Below are 16,684 nucleotides of genomic sequence, written 5' to 3' on the forward strand. Positions count from 1 at the left end.
TTCAATCCAATTGGCTTAGCAACTCAATCAATCGAGAGATGAGATGTGCTAGTGTAACACCTCACACTAGCAAGTGGGATATCTAAAGAGACCCCACGCCCAAAGGAAGAGGGGCGGCAACAAGGGGAGAGGCCAAAGGAAAGATAGGACCTCTCTCTCTTCTCACGCTTCTCTCTCTCTTTTCTCTTCTCTCAATCTGATTTGTTTGCTATGCTATTGCTATTAATTGTTATATATTCATAAATAGAGACCCTCTCTATTTATAAATAATTCTCATGATTCAATGAGATTAGGACTCCTAATTCAAATCTGATTTGAATTGATCTAATACTCATGAAAGAAGAATTTCTATATGAGATATAATTGTCATCACATATGACAATCAACTTGCACCCAATCTCTCACCCACTTGGGATGCTCCAAATAAGCATCAAATTAGGTTTTGGTCATGCTTCATGAGGGGGTATTCTCAGTGCAAGTAGGAATACTCATATCTCATCTAAAATAGATCCAATTCGAATCCGATTCGAAGCTGGTTCGAAATAATTTTGAAAGGCTGTCAATCTCAAACTCTTTAGGACTTTTGTATCAAATCTAACTTAAATTTTGGATCCATTTAAGTTTAATTAATTTAGATCTAATCTAAAATTAATTATCACTTAAATCTAATCTTTCATATGCTCCATGGATCATAGATCAAAAACTATTCATCCTCGAGATCGAACTTGAACCTCATGCATAGTGCTAGCTAGGCATAGTCAATTCTTCAATTCCATTTGACCCATAACTTAATTCTCAATCAAGTTAGCTTATATGTTCAATCAAATTTAGTATTTTCAAATTGGACATATAAACATAGATCAATTTCTTCTTACTTTGTCTGACTTGTGTGCGTGACTCCATAGGTTCAAACACTAAGCCAGTAGCATAGGAACCAATTTCTGTACTAATTGAGATACCATCTAGCAATGATTTTCGATGTCCAGATAGATCGAATTATTATAAAAAAATATTTCAAAATTCATATACATAGTTATCGCATAATTCATCCTTTTGACCCTAGATGCTCTAGGATGGTCTCAGGTTAACTGTCAACCGAGATTGCTTCATCCGCATTGTATTTCAATCTTTCAAATCTATCTCATGGATTATCTTGATCAAGACTTTACTAAATTGAAATACAGCGATACATCAACTCCAATAATCTGGAGGGGTCAATCCCATCTTGATTCACATAGACATCGCAAGTACTTGACTGTACCCAGTAGCCTTCCGTCACTGTATTAAAAATTCAAGTAGTCCGGTACCAAAGCATAGTGAGTTACTTGTAAGTTACTATAGTGATCTCAGGTCTGAAAGATACTTATACCCATGTGTTTTACGAGCAGCTCTTGACAGCAGAATGCTCAGGTGAATCACATGTTCAGTGACGATATACCCCTACGTCTTATTTGTATGCCATACCAGTGTCACCGCACTCCTTGGTTAAGAGGACAACCAACACATATGGCACACAACAACCTCTACTCGATAAACATCATTGTCCCGTAATGATCTATCATGTGGTCACGAATATGTTTAAGAATTATATGATAAATCCTCTCTTTATCATATACTAGCATAGTTCTAGGAACTTCATCACAGCACAAAAGTTTAAGAAAGATGTGACTTTATGATGAAAAATATCAGAATAACTATTATTCAATTGATCAATAATTCATATACAAAGATGAATTCAATTGTCACACGATTAATTTTAGGATACAATTCCTAACACAACCAACTCTACATGAACCTAACTAAAGCTCTATGCTCAATTACACTTTTTAAGCAATATCTAGTATTTAAATCTTGGACCTCTTGAGATGCTAACCAATTGTAACATCAATTATTAACAAGCTCAAATTTTAATTGTTTCTAATAATAACCTGACTTTAGATATGGGGTACTTTGTAGCAATTAAAAGTCCACTTTATTCTCATATTATCAAGAAAAGGTATTTATTTTTATAATTTAGCGATGGTCCGCATTGGACTATATTTTTGAAAAAAATATCTAAGATTAAATTGATCTTTTCACAAAATATCCTTAGTCATTTAAGCTTTAAAAACTTATGTTACTATTTACTTGTGATGTGCATTTGAGAAAATAATATAAATTTTGAATTGTAGTTTAACTTCTAAATTATCACAGTATTAAAAAAAATGATTTCTCCTTGTTTGTTTGCAGAACTATTTATACTTTTCTATATTAATTTGCTCTTACAAATATTGTAACTAAATACTACCTTAACCATCCATAGCTAATATTTCTATTTTTATAATTTTTTTACTCTCATAATTATTTTTATAATATTTTCTTTATATGTTTGCAAAGGGGTTCCAATTTTCTTATTTATATTCTCATAAAATACTGGTGAGATGATAATAAAGAGAAAGACTTGTTTTTTTAATCTCACCAATAAGAAAGTATTTTATCATAGAGATGATACAAAATTGTAAATAACCTTACTTAGATGGACTAGGTAACATTTACTTGCTCAGTAGTTGTTCAAGATAACATTTATCTTGTCATCCATATTATTTAAGGTACCACATACTAGCTCTTTCAAGAATAATCTATTAAGCAATGTGTTTCTTTCGGATTTATATCTTTTTTTTCTTTAAACCAAAATGTTTTTAGATATGATTTTATGAGCAACCTTGGACACAAGAAACCATATGCAATATTAATGCTCTAATTCATATATTACAGTTTAGATTAGTTCTTTGGATCTCTCCATCATACTAGTAGGCTTACGGTAATAGAGGTACCAATTTAAGTTTGGTTCGGGTACCCCATCAACTTAGTACTAAGTCCTACAATGGATATGAGTCTACGTTATGGGCTAAACATGCATCTATCGTTTCGTAGATGGTAATAGTTCTAGATAGTAAAATATGTATAATGCTCTCCAACTTAAGGGCCATGAACTGTACCCTATTTAAAACACAAAATTTGAATTAGGTCCATGTCCAAGCAGGTTAGCTTGAGAGGAAGGGTAAGAGTTAGGGCACAATCGAGCTGAGCTCGATCAAGTCTGGGTTTTGTCAAGCTTAATTTATAATTAATTTTAAGTTTTAAAAATTAACATCAAACTTGATTTGTACCATTAATTCAAGCTTGATTTGGCTTAATGTCAAACTAAGTCACATACAAGCCTAATTGATCAACTTAAAAATATTTAATTATCAATTCAAGCTTGAACCAAGCTCATTTTAAGCTTAAATTACAGCTTGATTCGAGCTTAGTTCAATCATGAATTAACATTTAATGGATTCAGAAATTAACTAAAATTATCAACCTTGAAACTGTCGTACTATTGTGGACTGTTGGATCTAATTTCTGTAGCAATATCTAAACTTGTACATTATTTATAGCATGTATTTTGAGCCTAATCAAGATAAGTTGGATCGAGCTAGGTCTTTTTTCAGCTCCTCTCGAAATTTTGGCCACCCTTAAACAAGAGGGCATAGACTTGGATTGCACTTAAGGGTCACAAGGTTAAGATTGAATGGCCAATGGTCAAGACGTCAAAGTTGAGAGTGGAAGCTAGGCGGCAAAGTGCTAGGATCCAAGAACCTACAATGAAAGGCAGTCTCACCATGCGAGGATTGAAGGGCCAAGGTCCGCAATAACGAATTCCTGAACTGGACCTAGGACATTTTGCTTGGTTTGCTCTAGATTTTAATGATTCTAATGAAAGACTAAAATAGATTTCAGATATGATTCAATCTGAACAAGTTATATTTATTGTCACTTTCTGAGACAGTTTATGATATCTACTTTCTAAACCAGTTTCGCTGCAGTTGTCTGCAAGCCTCTCAACTTCAAAACTACCATTTTATTTTATAATTGGCAATGGCATTAGCTCCTTCTTCAGGTCAGGCTTTTATTTGCATCTCCTACTTGTTATCTTAGCCACTTCTATACTCTAAATTGGAACTGATAATGCATAGGTTTCTGAAAGCTTTTTGGCTCATTCTCATGAAAGGGAAACTGCAGCTCGATCTAGTGCATTGCACAAAACAGAGTTCTTGTTCTTCTACGTTTTATTTTGTTCCTGCTCTCAATGTGTACTTTTTCTTGGGAAACTTTGTGTAAGATTTTTCTTTTGGTCAGAATGTATGGTTGCCATAGAATGTATATCTCCTTGTAAATTTTTTTTGTGAATTGAATCAATTAATTAGGCCAAGATGTATATCGACTTAATAATACATATATGAGTATGCATATACACATATGATATACATATATCCACGGATATAAATACATAGGCATTCAAATTGTTAAAGAGGCAAGCGGCAAATAAAAGCCTTTATGTACATACATTCACACACATACCTGAAGATGTGTATAAACTTCATAATGCATGTTGCGGCTAATCCCTCTGTCGCCCGATCGTCGGTGTTGCGCACTTGCAAGAAAAGTTCTCACAGATCAGAGATGCCTCTGGCGGGGACCCTCCGACGGTCAAGTCAGAAAGGAGACTAGACAACAGTGAAAAATCAGGGGCTCAGCGAGAGAGAGAAAGAGAGCTCAAAAGCTTAGGGGAGCTTCTTGAAACTTAGGACTTAGAACTTACCAATACTGTTGCCTTACCCCGTTTTTATAGTGGAATGCGGTATGGTCCCATCATTAATGGTGCAGACAACTGAGGAGTTGTCAAATCATCGGAGACTGTCAAATTATCGTGGGCTGTCAAGTCACTGGGATCAATCTATGTCCTTAGTAGGACAATGCCCCAGGACGGCCATGCCGCATGTCCTTGACAGGACAACTGCCCATAGCGATCGCATGGTGTCTGGGTGGGCTGGCCGACTATATGTCGGTATTCAGCTGTCGGGACGTCGGGCGATGATTTGGAGACACCGTCGACTGGTCTGGTGCCTTGTGAAAGTCGGACGTCGGTTGCCACCCCCGATAGTGAGTCGGTGATTTGGGCTCGGCCGCTTAATTGATCGGGAACAGTATGGGTCTGTTCGACCGACATACCTTCGGTCGGACATTATCGGCAGCCATTGTCGACAATCATCGTCAGAGTCGTTGGTCGGTAGAGTCGTCGGTCGGTAGAGTCGAGCGTCAGTCAGACAGGTCCAAGGGTAAGTCGGCGTACAGGGGTCGGTCGGTATATCCCAACAGTTGCCCCCCCTACTCCTGAGTCTGATGTCATGTTGGCCAGCATTTCTGCTTAGGCAACGGCTTCGGGCAAAAGGAGTAGTTATCCATCACGTCATGCTCCGACTCTGGCGATCGTACCAACGAACGATCCGGTGTCAGACGTCCCATTGGGAACGTGAACTACCGTCTCTTTGGGAACATGAACCGCCATCTTCTCGGGAACATGAACCGCCGTCTCCTTGGGAACATGAACCGCCATCTCCTTGGAAACATGAACCGCCGTCGGTTAATGAATCCCGAGATGCAGTTTTTCCGCCACGTGTCAGGGGGCTATTGGGTCGGAACTGTTCACGTGGATGGAGGCGACGTGGCTCGATCTGGGGGCAGGTGCGTCGAACTGTCGGACTGAGGAAGGGCCAAGGCACTGCCACATGTCGGCATCCGGAAAGCCTTCGTTCGATGCGCTTTCATCTCGACAGTTGAAGCCCTCGTTCGACGTTGAGGCCTTATCGAACTGTCCTCCAGTTCCAGGTAGTTGTCTTCATGCTCTCCCTTCAAAAGCTCTTCTCGAAGTTTTGCCTGTCCTTGTCTTCTTGCACCCTTCCTCCTTTGCCATTTTCTTTTTGTTCTCCTTTCTGGGACTAGCGTTATAGCTAGAACCTCTCCTCGAGGGAGTCAGTTGGGGAACCCGACTGACGACTCTCGGTCGACTCCGAAGGTAGAGGTTTCTTCACTTTCGGAGGCAAATATCGAACGACTTACTGAGCAGTACAGTATCTCGGAGTAGTACGAGCTCTTCGCCCCTGGAGCTGAGGGTCAGGTTAACAACCCGCCTCCGGACCAGGTGGCCTTCTATATCGAGGACCTTCGGGCAGGTCTTCATTTTTTGATTTCGGAGTTCGTCCGGAACATCTTGGATTACTACGGGCTTTGTCCGACGCAACTGGCGTCGAACTTAGTTCGGTTGATAATCAGTTTTGCTCTGTTGTGTCGGCTTTTGCCGACCTTTCCTCGTATTTCTCTCTTCCGGACGTTCTTCATCCTCCGACCCCATCCGAAGGCCCGAGGATGGTGGTTCTTCAATCCCCAGAAGGGTCTTTCATTCATCATCGGTCTTCCATCATCGATCCACGAGTGGAAGAACCAATTTTTCTTTGCTTCCTCCTCGCTACCTTGGGGGTTCCCTTCCCGCTGGGGTGACCCTCGGACTCAGTCGAACGAAAACAGTCGGGTGGAGGCTGGAGATCGAAAGAATTTTCACCTACTGAAGGATATGTCGGTGCCGAAGCAGAGGGAGCTCGTCACCGAGCAAGCTCTGTACGATGCCGGCCTGAGTTCGGTTCTCCATCTAAGTACAGTTCGGTCTGTCGGTCATTCTTTTATCTTTTCATTTATCTTTGGGACTCGTGCTAATCTGGGGTAGTGCCGCCGAGAGTGAGGCTGACAGATGCCGACATTCGGCAACATGAGGTGAGGAAGAGACCGACGTCCGGGGCCAGACCTTTGCGGCCTCCCAAGAGGCCTCAGATATCATCGCCGACCGACATTGCGATGGTGGCAGTGCAGCCCGACATCGAACGAGCATCGGGCTATGAGTCGGTCATTGCACTGTCGGCGATGGTGGTGCCACCCGAAGCACCATCTGAGGAAGGAGCAACTGAGGGGGCAGCCGAAGGAGCGTTGGCTCCCCCACCCACGGAAGAGGTTGGGGCTGAAGCACGCGAGCTCGAACGACCTACAGCGGCGGCCGTCGCAGCCTCCGGAGGGACCCAGTCGAGCTCGAACTTCCCGTCTCTCTCTGATTTTTGGGCTTGGGCGGCCGAACGAGGGAAGGCTCCGATGGTGTCGGGTGACGACACAAGGTCGGCCGGCCGCACCACATCATCCGACGTCCAGCTTTTCGAAGGAGCGTCGGCCCTGGCCAACCATAATTTGGCCAGCATATTGTGTCAAGCGACCATCCTCCCAGCCGACTGGGAGATCATGAAGAGTCAGCGGGTAACCGACATGCTCTCTTCCTTTTATCCGACTATGATCCATGTGAGCTCCCCTCTTTCTTTCCTCATCATTATTGTTGTTTTTTATCATTTCATTTTGCTGACGACCGGCCTGTAACTTGCAGCTGATCTACAATATGTCCGAGCTGGAGGTTGGGTATCAGAAGTTCGACGATGTCCGGGTGGCCTGGAAAAATAGGGCCGAGACCACCGAAGCTAAGAAGGCGACGTTGGTCGATCAGCTGAAGTTGTCGGTCGACCGTGAGGCTAGGCTCGAGGAGGAGATCTCCCGACTCACCAACGACCTAGCCACCTCGGAGGTGGAGCTTCAGTCGGCTCGCGAGCAAGTTTGATGCAAGACCCGCTCCATTCATCGATTACGGTGCGAGCGGGATGGCTGCGTCAGAGAGCTCGAGGCCGAGCGCGAACAGCTTCGCGTTAGCCTGGAGAACCTGACTAAGGTCGAGGAGAACTTGTCCTCCACCCAAGCCGATGCCGACATAGCGAAGGCGGAGGTGGAGTCGGCCAAGGAGGCACTGAGTCGGGCGATGGAGGACTTCTATGGCTCGGATGAGTACCAGGAGGAGCTCCTGGAGAGTGGCTTCGCCTCCTATCAGGTGGGGTACGAGGACATCCGGGATGCGATCCAGAGTCTGCACCCAGAGCTCGACCTGAGCGGCATCGTCCCACCAGGATCGGAGGACCAAGCCGCAGAGGAGGAGGCCGACCTACTGCCGATGGAACAAGTTGCCGAAGGTGAGGTGGCTCCAACCCCCGGTCCCTCCCCGACCCGAGCGGGCACGTCGGTTGCTCCCGAACTGTACTCGATGCAAGAAGTCGACTCCGACGAATAGTCAGAGTGTCTGCTCCGTTGTCTTTATATTTTTTTTTGTTTCTGTTTCATCTTTGATGTTTGTAATCGGGCTTCATCTCAATTTTGTAGCCGGGCTTCGGCCCAATTTTGTAAGTCATTTTAACTTAACAAAATCCAAGACTTTTCACACTTTCTTACGTGCGGTTCGAAGTACTTAATTTGCCGAGCCATCCCCAAGTGTATAGGTCGTAGCTCTGACACACGTCGTTAGAACGTTCAGTAGGGTGTAGCGTAGCCAATCAAAGTGGTCAGTAGCGTGCACCGTGCCAAAGGCAGCGCAAGCCCCGATCATAGGCCGGCATCTCGATCGTCATACAGATAGCGTAGGATCCGATGGTCGAGTGCCACACCAATTGTAGGTCGAGTGTCCATCGCCCGAACCTTGGTCGGGCATGAACGTTAGGCCAAGTGTCGGCCAATTACCGAACGTGGCTCGTCAGTGCGATTATTCCATAGAGCCTGGTAGTCAAGTGGCGTCCGATGCACTCGGATAGGATAACGATGATAGGTCAAATATCCATTATCCGATCTTTGGTCAGGCATGTGCGTCAGGACATATGATAAATGGTGGCAAGCCGAATATCCTTCGATCGGTCGTAATCGAGTCGGCATATCGTAAGTCGAATATCCATTTCCCAGACCTTGATCGGGCGGGTACGTCATGGTGTATGATAAACGGTGGCAAACCGAATATCCTTCGATCGGTCGTAACCAAGTCGGCATGTCGCGAGCGCGACTGCGGTCGTCCTGACGTTTTGCCCTTCTTAGTCAAAGCTAAGTGGGCAAGCTAGCCAGCCACATTGGTCGAAGCCCTTTTGCCTTTAGATGCGAAGGCCGTTGGTTCGGCGATCGAGTCATAGATTCGGCACAGAGCCGTAGATTTGATGTAGTGTCGTAGATCCGATGATCGAGTCATGGATTCATAGATTTCCAATGAGACATTGGGTCAAGTCGGAACGTCGAGGCTCGTACTCCTAGCAAGAGCCAACCTTCAATGGAGAGCCGAACTTTATAGACTCTGGAGTTTTAAAATTATATTGTATTTCGAGTAAGAAAAGCATACAGAATTCATTGATAATACAATTTCAAGTTGTCAGCATTCCAAGTCCGGAGAATGGCCGTCCCTTCTAGGGTTTCAAGTCGGTAGGCACCCGACCTGCAGGTGTCTGCAATCTTGTAGGGTCCTTCCCAGTTTGGGAACAGTTTTTCTTGATCTTGAGGCTTCGAGACTTTCGCTTTCCTCAAAATCAGGTCTCCGAATCTGAAAGATTTTGGACTAACTTTAGCGTTGTAGTATCGGGCCACTCTTTATCGGTAGGAGGCCATGCAGAGTTGAGCCTCACGTCGAAGCTCGGGCAGGAGGTCCAAGTCGGCTCTCCGACACTCAAAGTTGCCCGATTCACAGTATTGCTCAACCCTAGTCGATGGTAGCCCGATCTCCAGTGGGATCATTGCTTTCATCCCATAGGCCAGGCTAAAAGGAGATTCTCCGATCGGGATTCGGGATGTCGTTCGGTATGCCCACAGGATCGAGTGCAACTCTTTGACCCAGAGGCCTTTGGCTTCATTCAGTCGGGTCTTCAACCCATGCAAAATGGTCCAGTTGGTCACTTCGACTTCTCTGTTAGACTGTGGATGGCCGACCGAAGTCAGCTTGTGCGGGATATGGAATCTCGCACAAAACTCTCTGAAATCATTATTGTCGAACTATCGCCTATTGTCGGTGATGATGGTGTGTGGTAGTCCAATCCTAAAGATGATGGCTTTCTAGATAAAGTCTTCCATCTTGTGCTCGGTGATTTGCGTCAGGGGTTCGGCCTCCACCCACTTGGTGAAATAGTCGATGGCGACATCTATAAATTTTCTCTGACCAGACACCGGAGGGAAAGGACCGAGTATGTCGATCCCCCATTGGGCGAAGGGCCATGGGGCGATGATGGCAGTCAGTTGGTTGGCGGGCCGGTGTTGTAAGTTAGCATACTTCTGACATGGCTCGCACCTCCGAACCAAGTCAGCCGCATCTTTCTTCATAGTGGGCCAGTAGTAATCTTACCGTAGGACTTTGTAGGCCAAGGATTTGCCCCCCAGGTGACTCCCACAGATCCCTTCATGTACCTCCCTGAGTGCGTAGTCTACATCCGTCGGTCCCAGGTATCGTAGCAAGGGAAGGGAGAATGACCTTTTGTAGAGTCGTCCGTCCATTATCACATATTGGGAGGCCATCTATCGAAGTCGCTTGGCTTCTGTGAGATTTTTGGGGCTAGTTTCATCGATCAAATACTAAACGATCGGATCCATCCAGCTTGGCTCGATCGTCAGTTGTAGTACCTCCTCAGTCCTGTCGATGCTCGGTTGCTCGAGACTCTCCATAAGTGTCCGGCCCAAAGTGCCGTAGGTGGATGTTGCAAGCCTAGAGAGTGCGTCGGCCCGAGCATTCTCCGACCTGAGAATGTGGAAGATCTCAAAATACTTAAGGTGTGCCACGAGATCTCTCACCTTCTGAAAATATTTCGCCGTAGTCGGGTTCCGCGCTTCGAATTCACCTTTGACTTGCCCCACAATCAGCTGGGAGTCGGAGAAGACTCTGAGACTGTCGATCCCGAGCTCCTTCACCACTCTCAAGCCAGCGAGGAGCGCTTCATACTCGGCTTGATTATTGGAAGCTTTGAAGTTGAATCAGAGGGCGTACTCGATAACCACTCTCTCTGAGTTGGTGAGCAGGAACCCGGTCCCGCTCCCTTGGGCATTGGAAGCTCCATCTATGTGTAACACCCAGGTCGACCCGGGGTCAAATTCAGGAGTCGCAGCTTCTTTGGAGCTCCCATCTTCCGATATTTGGTCGGCTGTCGGGCATTCCATAATAAAGTCATCAGGACTTAGGTTTTCAAAGCGGATCACGGTCGGTACTGGATGTCAAACTCGCTCAGCCTCACCGCCTATTTCGCCAGTCGTCCTGATGTGTCGAGGCAATGGAGGATCGCCCTCAAGGGCTGGTCGGTGAGCACTATGATGGCGTGTGTTTGGAAATACGGACGGAGTCGCTGCACGGATATGACCAGAACAAATATCATCTTCTCCGTCCTTGAGTACCGAGTTTCGGCCCTGTGGAGTACTTTGCTGGTGTAGTATATGGGCTGGTGGGTTCGGCTCTCGTTCTTTCAGATGAGTACCAAACTAACTGCCTCTGGGACAGTAGCCAGATAAAGGTACAATATTTCTCCGACCTCTAGCTTCACAAGCAGGGATGGAGAAGTCAGGTACTTTTTTAGATCTTCGAAGGCTTGTCGGCACTCATCCAGCCACGAGAAGTCCTTCGTCTGTCTCAGGGTTTTGAAGAATGAGAGGCACCTCTCAACCGATCGAGAGATGAATCAACTGAGCACGATGATCCTTCCATTGAGCTGCTGCACCTCTCTTTTAGTGTTCGGGTACCGCATGTCGATGATCATCTTTATCTTCTCGAGATTGACCTTGATTCCATGCTGAAAAATAAGGAACCTGAGGAACTTCTCCGAAGCTACCCCGAAGGTGCACTTAGTCGGATTTAGCTTCATCCGATGTCGTCGAAGAGTGCGAAAGGTTTCTTCTAAGTCCTGGACGTGATCCGAAGCTTGCGCACTCTTCACCAGCATGTCGTCCACGTATACCTCCATATTATGTCCGATTTGATCTTTGAAGACCTTATTGACGAGGCATTGATAGGTGGCTCCGATATTCTTCAGACCGAAGGGCATCACCCTGTAGCAGTAAAGGCCCTTGGTGGTCACGAAGGCCGTATGCTCTTCATCCTCGGGTGCCATCCAGATTTGGTTATATTCGACGAAGGCATCCATGAAGCTGAGCAGTCGATAACCGGACGTCACATCCACCAGTTAGTCGATCTTCGACAGGGGAAGCTATCCTTCGAGCAAGCCCGATTCAGGTCGGTATAGTCGATACAGAACCTCCACTTTCTGTTGGCTTTCTTTACCATGATAACATTTGTGAGCCAGTCGGGGTATGTGGTTTCTCTAATGAAGCCCGTCTCGAGTAGCTTGTCCACTTCTTCGTCGATGGCCTTCTGCCTTTCGGGAGTGAAAGCCCGTTTCTTCTGTCTCACCGACTTTGCGCCAGGGGCGATGTTGAGTCGGTGAGTCATTATTTCTAGAGGTATGCCAGACATATCCGCTGCCAACCAAGTGAATATGTCGACATTAGCTTTCAACAGCCCTATCAGCTGTCACTGCTCCGGGTCGGACAGCTGCGACCCAACCCAGATGACTTGTTCAGGATTCTTGATCATCGGGATGGAAATCAGCTGTTCAGTCGGTTCACCCCGCTCCTCCTCTTTCCGTTGGTCCAGCTTGTCAACTGTTAGGAAGTCCCTTGATTCATTGCTTTGAGTAGAGATTTGGAAACACTGTCGGGCGAGCTGTTGATCCCCACATATTTTTTCGACTCCATTTTTAGTCGAAAATCGGACCAGCAAGTGGTATGTTGAGACTATCGCCCTGAGGGCGTTTAGTCCGGATCTTCCAAATATGGCATTATAGGTCGAGGGTACTTGGACGACCGTGAATGCCATGTAGACGGTGCTTTATCGCGGTTTGGTCCTAGCTGTCACGGAAAGAGTAATTTCTCCTTCCACTACGACAGCTTCCTCGGCGAAACCCACTAGGGGCGTGGAGACTCTCCTGAGTCGATCAGTCGATAGTCGCATCTGAAAAAAGGTCGAGTAAAACAAAACATTAGTTGAGCTTCCATTATCTACAAGAATCTTTTTTACATCATAGTTCGCTATTGCCATCGAGACAACAACAGCGTCATCATGGAGAGTTTGGATTCTCCGAGCATCTTCATCTGTAAAGATGATTACATCGTCCTGGTGCGGCCTCTTCATCAACTCTCCTTCAGCAGTCGTTCTTCGATCCAATCATCTGGAGATCATGTTGATGACTCTAGCAGTAGGCTGATTATTCGCTGCCTCTTCAGTCGGTTAGGATTGTCGGTCGGGAAGGGATCGAGCCGGTGGATCCCTTCGGTACTCTTCGAGATACCCTCATCGTATGAGGACCTCTATCTCATCCTTGAGTTGGATGCATTGCTCGGTGGTGTGACCATGACCCTGATGAAATCGACAGTATCTCCTCCGATCGAGGCCCTTTGCCTTCAGAGGTGGGGGCCGTCGTAGGTATTCCGCTCCTTCGATCTCCATCAGAATCTGTGCACGAAGAGCGGAGAGAGGGGTGTAGGAGTCATACCTGCGATGCGTCGGTCTCGAACTCCGACGTCGGGGTGATCTCGGGCTCCGTCGTCAGGACAAGACCCGTTTGTCGGTTGGGGGCCTGCTGGGTTCAGCAGCAGTCTGATTTTTCTTTCACTTCTCTTTTTGACCCATGCCTTCGGTCAGGCGTCGGTCGGAAGCTCCTTCGTCCGTGCGCATGTATTTGTACGTGCGCTCCAGCAATTCGGCATACGTCCGGGGGAGGGTCTTGTCCAAGGAATAGGTGAACCGGGACCCCCTTAGTCCCCTCTTCATGGCTGAGATAGCCATGTCTTCGTTGAGGTTCCGAACCTCAAGTGTGGCCGCATTGAATTGGGCCACAAAGTATCAGAGTGTCTCGTTTTCTCTCTGTTTGAGGGAGAAAAGACTGTCCGAGGTTCGCGGTGGCTTCCGACAGGTGCTGAAGTGGGCCACAAAAGAATGCTCGAGCTGTCTGAAGGAGTGGATACTCCCTGAGCAGAGGTCAGAGTACCAAGCCCAAGCAGCTTTACAGAGCGTGGCGGAGAAGCCGATGCAGAGGAGGACATCGGTTGCCCCTTGAATTGTCATGAGAGCCTTGTAGCTCTCCAAATGATCAACTGGATCGATGGAGCCATCGTAAGGCTCAACGTGAGGCATCTTGAACCGACTAAAGATCGGCTCGTCGAGGACAAATCGAAAGAGAGGTTGGGTGGTCCGAAAGTCGACGTCATTTGAAGACTTCTGACCATCCGTCTGGAGTTAGGCAAGCCGACGGTCGATTTCTTCAAACTTACATTCGTAGTCGTCCAACCGTCGGTGTTGTGAGACCCCAGGGGTCGAACCTTTCGATGAACTTAAGAGTGAGGCGGACGGTGTCTGTGGCCGCTTCTCCTTCCTCGCCCGCTCCAGCTGGGAAGGAGAAGGATGTCGAGATCGGTAGGTGTCGTGCCATGACCGTCTCACCCCTTCTCGATGGGAGTGCTGAGACAGTTGCTCTTGAGGAGGAGACGGAAGCTGACGCGAATGTCGGCAGCTACTTCTGGACGGCAAAGGGTGCGCCGCCGGTTGCTCCGCTGGCGGTTGCGGCAACTGAGTCGGTTGCTGTTGGAGGTTTTTGATCGCATCCGTCAGAACGGTCATTTACCGTACGATCGCCGCGATTTGTGCCTCCATAGTTACCACCGGATGCTGAGAGTTGGGCTCCACCATGGAAGGTGAAGGAGGGGCCTCTTCCCAGCAGGAAGAGCAAATCACTGACCCAATAGCTCTCGATTGCTGAGCTCTGATTTTCATCATTTCGAGGGATTTTTTCAAGCCCTGTGGAGCTCGCTGGCTTATCTCTGTCAAGTACCCCTACCTGGAGCGCCAAATCTGTTGCGGCCAATCCCCCCGTCGCCCGATCGCCGATGTTGCGCACCTACAAGAAAAATCCTCACAGATCGGAGATGCCTCTGACAGGGACCCTTCGATGGTCAAGTCAGTCAGAGAAGAGACTAGACAATAGTAGAAAATCAGAGGCTCAGCGAGAGAGAGAAAGAGAGCTCAAGAGCTTAGGGGTGCTTCTTGGAACATAGGACTTAGAACTTACCAATACTATTGCCTTACCCCATTTTTATAGTGGAATGCGGTATGGTCTCATCATTAATGGTGCAGACAACTAAGGAGTTGTCAAATCGTCGGGGGCTGTCAAATCACCGTGGGCTGTTAAGTCATTGGGATCAATCTATATCCTTGGCAGGACAATGCCCCAGGATGGCCATGCCGCATGTCCTTGACAAGACAACTGTCCATAGCGATCGCACGACGTCTGGGTGGGCTGGCCGACTATATGTCGGTATTCAGCTGTCGGGATGTCGGGCGATGACTCGAAGACACCATCGGCTGGTCTGGTGCCTTACGAAAGTCGGACGTCGGCTGCCACCCCGATAGTGAGTCGGTGATTTGAGCTCGGCCGCTTAACCGATCGGAAACAGTATGGGTCTGTTCGGCCGACATACCTTCGATCGGACATTGTCGGCAGCCATTGTCATCGGTCATCGTCGGAGTCGTCAGTCGATAGAGTCGTCGGTTGGTAGAGTCGGGCGTCGGTCAGACAGGTCCGAAGGTAAGTCGGCGTATAGGGGTCGGTCGGTATATCCCAACAATACATATACAAGTGTGCATATATACATATAATATACATAGGTCCACGGATATAAATACATGCAGGTTTTCACATATATATTTATGTGTACACATATAAACATACAGCCATACATATTGTTATAGGTACAACTTCAGTATCCAGTCCGAAGATGCAAATAAATCCTGGATGAGGCTGACCTTTGCTCAGCCTACAAGCCGCACGTCGGCCGCTGACCCCCACTTTGGCTGCCGACTTGTGTACGAATTTCTTGCATCGCTAACCAGCCCCTGACCTTGGCCGTCAGCCCTGGCATTGATGTTCGATCCCCTTCAAAGGTGCTAAGCCACTGACCCCACTTGATGACCACCGAAGTTGTTGCTCCTTGAATTGATTTTGATGATTACAAAGTATTTGAGGGGATTACTAATGATCTTGGCTTGAAAAAAGACTTATTGCATTTCAGAGGCAAAATCATAATTTTATCAAGACCTGATTCAGAAGCCTCAAGAGCAAGAACTAAAGACGTACAATCCATTGGAAGAAAATTTCAACATTTTTGGAAGTGTATTCTGTAAGAAAACCAAGTTTTTATTTTTGAGTCGACTCCATGAGTCGACTCATGGTAAAAGGGACTGAATGGCACATTATTTTTAGCTGGCATACCCAATTGAGTCGATCCCATGAGTCGACCCCCGTGCATGAGTCGACCCTATGAGTCGACCTCTATTGCTGTGCAAGCCAAAAATACAGAACTGTCAATTTTTGTTTTGTGCCATATGAGCTGACCCCATGAGTCGACTCATGAGCATGAGTCGACCCTATGAGTCGACCCCTGCGACGGAAAAGTTACACAATGGCTAGTTTTTTGCTCATTTTGACTGCATTAATACCCATTTAATATGCTCTAACGCTCTATTTCAGCCCAGATTACTCTCCACCATTATTCGAAGTTATATAAAGGGACTTAAAGGAGGGAATCAAAAATAAGAGAAGGGTTTTTGAAAAAGATTTCAAGCATACATTTTAGCCCTAAGCAAAGAGCCCTCTGAAGTTAAAGAAGCTTTCATTTCCAAGTTCACCAACTCCTCAGAGCTCATTCAAGTCTCCAACCACCTTGAAGAAATCAGAAAGAGCTTCCTTCTAATTGTGTAAAGTGTATTTAAAGTATTATTTGCTCATTAAAGGAGCTACATCTGTACTTTTATGTGATTAACTCCTATACTCTTTTTGAGTTATTTTGTTTTAGAAGGATTTCAAAATGAGGAAAGGTTAATCCGAACCTTGAACAGATTGTATTGGATTGG

The sequence above is a fragment of the Elaeis guineensis genome, chromosome 8 (assembly GCF_000442705.2).
Source record: "Elaeis guineensis isolate ETL-2024a chromosome 8, EG11, whole genome shotgun sequence".
Taxonomy (NCBI): Eukaryota; Viridiplantae; Streptophyta; class Magnoliopsida; order Arecales; family Arecaceae; genus Elaeis; species Elaeis guineensis.